The 9225-nt window shown below is 43.4% G+C and overlaps 1 long non-coding RNA gene across 1 annotated transcript; it reads right to left on the reverse strand.

Moving 5' to 3' along the window:
• Window positions 1-3656: 3656 nt before the first annotated feature.
• On the reverse strand, window positions 3657-7386 carry LOC120021559. Its single transcript, XR_005472529.1, has 3 exons — window positions 6620-7386; window positions 6114-6223; window positions 3657-5758 (listed from the first exon to the last, which is right to left on the reverse strand). It is a non-coding gene; the product is annotated as an uncharacterized LOC120021559 (long non-coding RNA).
• Between the last annotated feature and the right edge of the window lie 1839 nt (window positions 7387-9225).

A 9225-nucleotide genomic window follows, 5' to 3' on the forward strand; every position in this document is an offset into this window, starting at 1 on the left:
TGAGGGAAATAAGCGTTTTGGAAAAATTCTGTGATCTTTTATTTCAGGATATGAAACATGGGACCAACACTTCACACTTCAGTGTACATTCTGCATAATGTGCTTTCAACTACACTGCTCAAAAAAATAAAGGGAACACTTAAACAACACAATGTAACTCCAAGTCAATCACACTTCTGTGAAATCAAACTGTCCACTTAGGAAGCAACACTGATTGACAATAAATTTCACATGCTGTTGTGCAAATGGAATAGACAAAAGGTGGAAATTATAGGCAATTAGCAAGACACCCCCAAAAAAGGAGTGATTCTGCAGGTGGTGATCAAAGACCACTTCTCAGTTCCTATGCTTCCTGGCTGATGTTTTGGTCACTTTTGAATGCTGGCAGTGCTCTCACTCTAGTGGTAGCATGAGACGGAGTCTACAACCCACACAAGTGGCTCAGGTAGTGCAGTTCATCCAGGATGGCACATCAATGCGAGCTGTGGCAAAAAGGTTTGCTGTGTCTGTCAGCGTAGTGTCCAGAGCATGGAGGCGCTACCAGGAGACAGGCCAGTACATCAGGAGACGTGGAGGAGGCCGTAGGAGGGCAACAACCCAGCAGCAGGACCGCTACCTCCGCCTTTGTGCAAGGAGGTGCACTGCCAGCGCCCTGCAAAATGACCTCCAGCAGGCCACAAATGTGCATGTGTCTGCTCAAACGGTCAGAAACAGACTCCATGAGGGTGGTATGAGGGCCCGACGTCCACAGGTGGGGGTTGTGCTTACAGCCCAACACCGTGCAGGACGTTTGGCATTTGCCAGAGAACACCAAGATTGGCAAATTCGCCACTGGCGCCCTGTGCTCTTCACAGATGAAAGCAGGTTCACACTGAGCACATGAGCACATGTGACAGACGTGACAGAGTCTGGAGACGCCGTGGAGAACGTTCTGCTGCCTGCAACATCCTCCAGCATGACCGGTTTGGCGATGGGTCAGTCATGGTGTGGGGTGGCATGTCTTTGTGGGGCCGCACAGCCCTCCATGTGCTCGCCAGAGGTAGCCTGACTGCCAATAGGTACCGAGATGAGATCCTCAGACCCCTTGTGAGACCATATGCTGACACATGCACATTTGTGGCCTGCTGGAGGTCATTTTGCAGGGCTCTGGCAGTGCACCTCCTTGCACAAAGGCGGAGGTAGCGGTCCTGCTGCTGGGTTGTTGCCCTCCTACGGCCTCCTCCACGTCTCCTGATGTACTGGCCTGTCTCCTGGTAGCGCCTCCATGCTCTGGACACTACGCTGACAGACACAGCAAACCTTTTTGCCACAGCTCGCATTGATGTGCCATCCTGGATGAACTGCACTACCTGAGCCACTTGTGTGGGTTGTAGACTCCGTCTCATGCTACCACTAGAGTGAGAGCACCGCCAGCATTCAAAAGTGACCAAAACATCAGCCAGGAAGCATAGGAACTGAGAAGTGGTCTGTGGTCACCACCTGCAGAATCACTCCTTTTTTGGGGGTGTCTTGCTAATTGCCTATAATTTCCACCTTTTGTCTATTCCATTTGCACAACAGCATGTGAAATTTATTCTCAATCAGTGTTGCTTCCTAAGTGGACAGTTTGATTTCACAGAAGTGTGATTGACTTGGAGTTACATTGTGTTGTTTAAGTGTTCCCTTTATTTTTTTGAGCAGTGTATGACCCTCAGGTTATATGGGTGGTTCACCTAAGGTATATTGCATTCACCAACTACACGTTTTTGCACTGGGTTTGATAAGAAATTGATTGCGCTTGAATAAGAGATGACCTCCTACCCAAATATGTCTACTATTTGTACGGTCCCATAAGATCACTGGAGAACAGTTGCGACGCTTACATGCATGACACCAGGGAGGTCACCCCCCCAGCCTCATCTCATGCATGGCCTGCATACGGCTCTTCACCAGCTCTCTGAGACACAACACCAGTGAGGAGAAGACCAATGCCAGGGAGCCAGACAGGGTATACTGCAGGCTACTGTGACAGACAGAGGTTAAAGATGATTAGAGAGAGATCACAGGAGAGAAAAGAGAAACATCAGCAATACACAATAACATACAAAGATGAAGACTTATTTGTAAGACGGGAAGACACAGTGAAGGGGAGAGGGATGAGACGAGAATGCAAAGACAAAGATCCTGTGTTGCCAACCTGAGGTCAGACACGTTCTCCAGCCCAAAGTCTCTCCTGGTGAGCTGCTGGCAGGCCCCGTATCGGGCAAAGAGCACAGCGTTCCAGCCACGTTGGCCAGGTCAGGCACGGAGCCCATTGTGGCAGTAAGTCTTCAGGAAACAGTCCAGAAAACCATTGTACCCTGCTGGTATGGGAGGTGATAAGTGCCAGAATTAAGCCTGGGCAAACGTACCACCGTGTGGCTGTCGCCTACCATTGAACATCAAACTGACATGACATGATACCAATGCCTTACTAACGTCTGCATGACACCTGCGTGTTAATGAAAGTCATAAGGTGAATAGTTTATATTTATGGGCCATTCCGCCAAATCGGTACCATTTGCATGTTGTAACTTTTCAAAATTAAACTTCATTCTTTATCTAATAACACACGTTTAACTATTCAAAATGTGTAATGGTCAATCTCAGACAATTCTATATATTTTTTTACAAGGTTTCTAAATGGAAGATGGTTGCATTTTTCTCAGTCCTGTTACCAAAACATTTACAACTGTTTAAATATGAATTAAAAGTCATGCCAACAAGTTTCTTTGTTTTTCCCTCAATAAAGTGGGTATTTTAAAGAAAATTGGTTACATGTTCAAAAAAGATATATCTGTCGCTAAAAAGTCACAACATATGCAGGCAAAATGTTTGTTTTTTTAACACAAAGCCATTTTTTTTTTAAGGGAGACCGTCTCAGATTTTTGATAAAAATGTATCATGTGATTTATCAAACAACTGTTTAAATGATGGACCAAACATAATTGAAAAATAGGTGGTTTATCTTTATTTTTTTTACTAAAAAACAATGAAGTAACAGGAATGAACATTGGGTCACAGGAATGACCACTGAGAAACAGGAATGAGTGCTTGTGAGAATAACTGGATGCCACAGAACTTCCTTCAATTAAACAAAAATAAAACAGAGGTCATTATATTTGGCAAAAAATATCTTAAGTCTAAATAGCAACATAAAAGCTGTAACAATTGTGTGTGCATGCTTCTGCATGAGTGTGTGTGTGTGTGTGTGTGTGTGTGTGTGTGTGTGTGTGTGTGTGTGTGTGTGTGTGTGTGTGTGTGTGTGTGTGTGTGTGTGTGTGTGTGTGTGAGCGTGCGCTTGTGTGTGTGTGTGTGTATGTGTGCGGGGTGGGCAGTGGAAAGAGAGAGAGAGAAAGGTGTGAGTATCACTCCTCCCCCTGCAGCATGTGTGTGAGGCTCCTGCCTCTGCACAGTATGGGTTCTCCATCTTCCTCTACAAAAGGCAAGAAAGAAAACAAATACAAAAAGCTGAGCATATGAAGCAGATCCTCATATCTCTACATTGACTACCAGTATCTAATATTAACTTGAAATTACTATTTTCTGCATATAAACACAACATTCACTTGCAAACACAACAAAATTGTATTTCATACAGAATTTCAATAAAATAATGAACAAAAACTTGCCTTTTCTAAGAAACAGTCTAGTTTCTTCGTTGTCAGTTTCCATGTAACGAGCTGTGACTTGCCTCGCTGGTGGGACGGTACACAGGATGTCTTGAAACGGGTACCAAAGGATGTCTTCGCGGGCTGGCCAGCAAAACCTGTTGGCCCCAATACTATTCATACAACAAACCTTGACGTATGTGTTGTTTGTGTCTGTGATGATGCCAGGGTACAGTTGACCGTTGTACTTCAGCGCACACCATTTGCCAACAACCTCAGGACTTTGCCACTGATTTCCTGTGGTCGTGGGAGCCTTCTGTGGATTGAATGTGAAATGCTTTGCATTAAAGCACTAACAGCTCAGATGTTGTCTTGCTGTGAACAAGCATCTGACGTCACTGTAGGTCAGCTCTCCATGGCCTAGGGTTACTGCCTGATGCATCTTTATCATAGATGGAACTGGTGGCACATCCTTGGGCATCTCTGGCACTGCTCTGTTGACTGCTTCCTCTTCCACAAACAACAACTTGCTTGCTGTATCCATCTTGCTCAACACAGAAAACAGCTCTGAAGCATTAGGGATATCTGTCACCTTGCTGACAAGACTGTCAGCCGTCCTCTTCAGGGCCCTACCACTCCATCCGGGGCACTCTTGCCATGGTTTGCCTCAAAGAAGTTCCACGTTCCAGCAGTGAATCCTCTTCTGAACAGCTCAGTACAAAACAGGAAAACATTCCCTCGCTGCTTGTACTGAGTGCAAGGGCCATCACTGTAAAAATGGATAGTGGAGACCTCTGGATGTGCACTCTGCACATAATCAAGCACTGGTGACAAGTGCTGCCAGATTGCTGGTGGGCCCTTCTGTCTGGAGGGGGACACTGTGCAGAAGGACACCAGTCGGGGGGTTGTATGCACATAAAGCACACCTGTGTGCAATGTTGCCTGCTGGTGTGATGCTCTGAAGTGGACCGACTGTATTTCTGTGGCGTACTTACAGAGGTCATTTTCAGAAAAGTCAACATGAATTAAGCATTCATGTGCTTTGAAGCCTTGTTTCAGTGCCCTGTAGTGGGTAAACTGATTCTTGATGTTGTACGTGTGCATCTTAAACTTGCGCAGCATCAGGTTCAGCTGTTCCAGCAGTTGCTCTTGGGTGGTCTGGAACTCTTTTTTTGATGGTGACTTTGAATGTTCCGCCATTGGGGTCATTATTGTGCTCCTTATCCATAGTTGCCCACTGGACATAAGTTACTTCATTCTTATCATTGTATTGGCCAGAGACGGGACAAGAGAGATCCTTGCACACCGCATTCTCAATACATGCACTTCATGCACTCCGTGTTGCATGTGACGGATTTTAGAAGTTCATCAGGATTGAAAGTGTTGATTATCTTCAGGTGGTGCAGTTTCTGTATGATAAAACTGAGGTTTTCGTGCAGTTTGCACATGCAAGTCTCCTGGTCACTTAGAGTTGGGTGAACAACCCAAAAGGGGCTCAGTGAGCAGAAGAGGGAGTATGAGATAAACCCATCATGTTCTGCCAAAAACTTCATATGTAGATTTTTCATTGTGTCCAAAAGGAACCTCGTCTGATTTTCTTCTGGGTGAGGGGTCTGCCTCTTCCTAGTCGTTAATCGACTGACATCATCCATGGTGTAAAAATCTCGGACTTTGTTTATGAACCATCTACCACCCTACTGTTTCTCTTCCTTTGGTAGTTTAAGTTAAGTTCTGCATTCTTCGCATTCATCAGCCACCTTTTCTTTGGCAACCCAAATGAACTTTGGGAGAGACGTTGCAGCCTATATTTTTTGGAGTTTTCCTGTCACTATCTTAGAGATGAGTTGCCTTTCCCTTTCTCCCCGTGAGTTGCTGTACCTCTGTCGGATGTCCTCCACTAAGGCCTCGTGGAAGAGAAGGGTCTTTTGCATTGTAGAGCGTGGTAGCGGTCTCATTTGTTTGTCAACTTTTGTACATGGAGATGGATTATTCTGTTTCATACGCAGAATGTTTTCCTTATACCTCTCCTTTTTTCGGGTTTGTGTCTGTAGCTGCTTTTGTAGCTCTTCAGTTTGTTTCCGGTGCTTCTCTGATGTCTTTCACCTCCTTTTAAGCCCTTCATCCTTTGCCTAAAACACACAAGTTCATCACAATTACAATAGTTGTTAAATTAATAAGTGGCTACAGTAAAATGTTATCTCTATGCCCTATTAACCAGCCATCAATCATTTTACACATAATCCATTTAACACACTAGCACTAACTCTCATCCTGACCTTGAACTGCTTGGCTCTGGATTAACAGTTATGTCTGGTGAAAGATTGGGGCTATCTGGAGGTGTGGTGAGGTGCTTTTGAGGTGCTTTAGGGCTTCTTTCCTGGACTTGATTCGATAGTAAGTCTCCCTCCACTTTTTGTGATGTCTGTGCTTTTCCCTCTTACTAAATGTTAGACTGTTTTCTTCCTGCCTGATGCTATATCCTACCTGTATTTCTGCTGTTCCTTCTTTAAGTATCTGTCTCTCCTTTCTGGGTCGGCATCGCGTCGAGCATGATAGCGCCGCTGCTTTTCTGCAGCACTTAATCGATTTGCTCCCTGTAAGTAATGTGTTCACATTGTAAAACTGAAAACACCATCAGTAATTCAAACTGTAAAACTTAAAATCAAGAGAATAGTATTATAATGAATCAATGTATATACCAGATACACATTTAAAATGGCTATTTTATTCAAACTTCTCACTCCCGTTACTCTTATTCAGTCCTGTTACCCTTCATATAAGTAACAGGACTGAAAGTAACAGGACTGAGTTTTTAGCATAGCATTAGCAAATACATGAAATGTAGTCACATGGCATCAATGTTAATAGCATGAGAACACTTAGCACCTTCAAGTGGTTTCCCAAAACTATCTTTTAAAAAAAGGACTGTACGTTGAGATTGACATTCTCAGTCATACTTACAATATGATAAAAAGAGTGAGAGAACTTACTTTGTCTTCCCATGGCCTTCAGGACTCAAATGATGCTACTTCCTGTTGATCATGTGACTTGTGGAATGTCCCAAAGTTTAGAGGGGAGAATGTGTCAGGGTAACAGGACTGAGTGAAAACACGACTAAAATGTTTATTTTAACTAACATATTATGACTTTCCGCTGAGAAAATTTATTTTATGTCTAAATTGGAAAAAGAGTCACACAATAATAAAAAATAAAAAAGATTTCTCAATGTTTCTAATCATTATATTTAATGGTGAAGTGTAGTGGGGACGAGCTAAAATCCATTTTTTTCAGTGTTCTAGGTAGTTTTTATTAAGGTTGTACATTATGGATATTCAAAATGCAATTAGGACAATGTGCAGGACACTTTGCTTGATAATAGAATGTATTATACAGATACTTTTCATGCATGTAATGTCCTGGGAACGGAAAAGTCACCGATTCGGCGGAATGGCCCTTATATTAATTGAATCAACCATACATTTTTAGAAACGTACCGTTTTTCCCGTGCAAGCCGACATCCCGATGTAGCCACCTTGAGCTATAGTGTAGCCTACGGCTTGTGTATTTCCTGTTATCGCTAATGGCCTAGAAAATAATATGTCTAGAGGGTCCGTGCTATTCGGGATCCTTGGGATGTCCCTACCTCAATCAAGTATAAATGTAAAATTGTTTTTTGTTTGTTTCTTATCCCTTTTTCTCCCCAATTGGTAGTTACCGTCTTGTCCGATCAGTGCAACTCCCGTACGGACTCGGGAGAGGCGAAGGTTGAGAGCCGTGCGTCCTCCGAAATACGACCCAGCCAAGCCACACTGGTTCTTGACACAATGCCCGCTTAACCCGAAAGCCAGCCGCACCAATGTATCGGAGGAAACACCGTACACATGGCGACTGTGAATGTACACTAGAAAGCGGTAAATTTCCGCGTGCCGCTTAGGCCGCCCATTGTGATTCGCTTGTGGGCGTGATGGTAGCATATAGCGGCAGTTCGACTGTGCGTCAATAATTCAGCATAGCAAGTTTGTATGAAGGTCTGGTTATTAAATGGGTACATAGTTCAATAGTAATATCCTCTAAAACGTTCTGGTGACAAATTTTGCAGCCCTGTTTCCAATTGGCCACATGGCTGGGAGAACCTATTCAAGTAAGTAAATACATTTCAAAAATGTTTTTAAAAAACAATGTATTATTAGCTAACTAGCTACAGTGCAGGCTAACTCAAATGAACTGCTAGTTGGCTAGCTAGTTAACGTTACCTAGCCAACCTTACATACTGTATAACTAGCTAAGTGAATGAAATATCACCACCTGTATTTATCACTGTAAAAAACAAACTCCAAATGCATTTGTAGGTAGCTAGCTAACAGCCATAGAGGAGGGTGAAAGGATAGCAGCCCCAACTGTCAGTGAGAGAGTAGGCTATTCTGGATAGGGCAGGTACTTTTGTGTAGTTCCTGTCCCTAAAAGTGAGGATGGAGATAATATTAACTTAATATTCAGTGCGGTGTAATTTGACTATAATGAAGTCTGTTTCTTGTGAGGTTTTCTGTCCTCATATAAAGAGAGCTATGAAAGCCTGTCTACATATGAAGAGGTCCCAATGAAGAGCAGTGGTTCTCAGTCCTGGTCCTGGGGACTCAAAGGGGTGCACATTTTTGTTTTTGCCTTAGCACTGCACAGCTGATTCAAATTATCAACTCATCAAGCTTCAAGTTGTATTTATGTATTCATTTGTGATGCTATCCTTGATATGATCCTGTTATTGTCACATACTACACATGCACATATGTGTGCCCATGCATCTATCAATCCAATGTTATCATGATTTGTCATCAGGGATATTATACTTTAGTAATCCACAATGACCTGGTGATGTAAAAGTCAAATTATTACATTGTCTTCCATATTCCTACAGATACCTTGTAACTCGAGATTCCTTCAAAACGGTTAACATGTAGGGCACTGCAAGGTTGGGTGACCAGGGCCATCTGGGACTGCCTCCTGGAGGAATTCAGGTTTGTGAAGGCTACCTGTGTTCTGCATAACTTCATGAGGATGGACACGAGGACCAGGAGGGGATCTGCAGCTCGCCGCCGTGTGTCAGAGGAGAAGTCTGCAGGATGTTTCAAGGATGGGGTCCAACAACGCAGCAAGAGAGGCAATCCATGTGCAGGAGATCTTCACTTCCTACTTCTTCGAAGAGGGAGTTGTTCCCTGGCAACACCATAGACTACACTATGCACAACCAAAGGCTCTGTAAGAGCCATTCACATTGCAATAAGAGTATTTTTCCATTTACTTAGCTATATCAACTGCAGTTACTCAATTCCCAGTTTCTCTCCCTTTGATTTCTACTTCTCAGGTGAGGGTACTGTTTAGGTAAGGGTGTGATGTCTGTTCAAAAACAAGACAAGCTATTTTAAGTCACCCATATTGATTTTTTTTTAAAATTAGAAACCCTATAACCCACATCTACACACATGTATCAATCTGATTGATGGATTGTGTTGTGCAGTAACCAGGCTCAGGTGTATAACTGTGGCTCCTCCCACCTTCAAAGAATAGGCAAAAGAGCCAACCACGGAGAATAGTAAGGCAC

This window comes from Salvelinus namaycush, chromosome 26, assembly GCF_016432855.1.
Source record: "Salvelinus namaycush isolate Seneca chromosome 26, SaNama_1.0, whole genome shotgun sequence".
Taxonomy (NCBI): domain Eukaryota; kingdom Metazoa; phylum Chordata; class Actinopteri; order Salmoniformes; family Salmonidae; genus Salvelinus; species Salvelinus namaycush.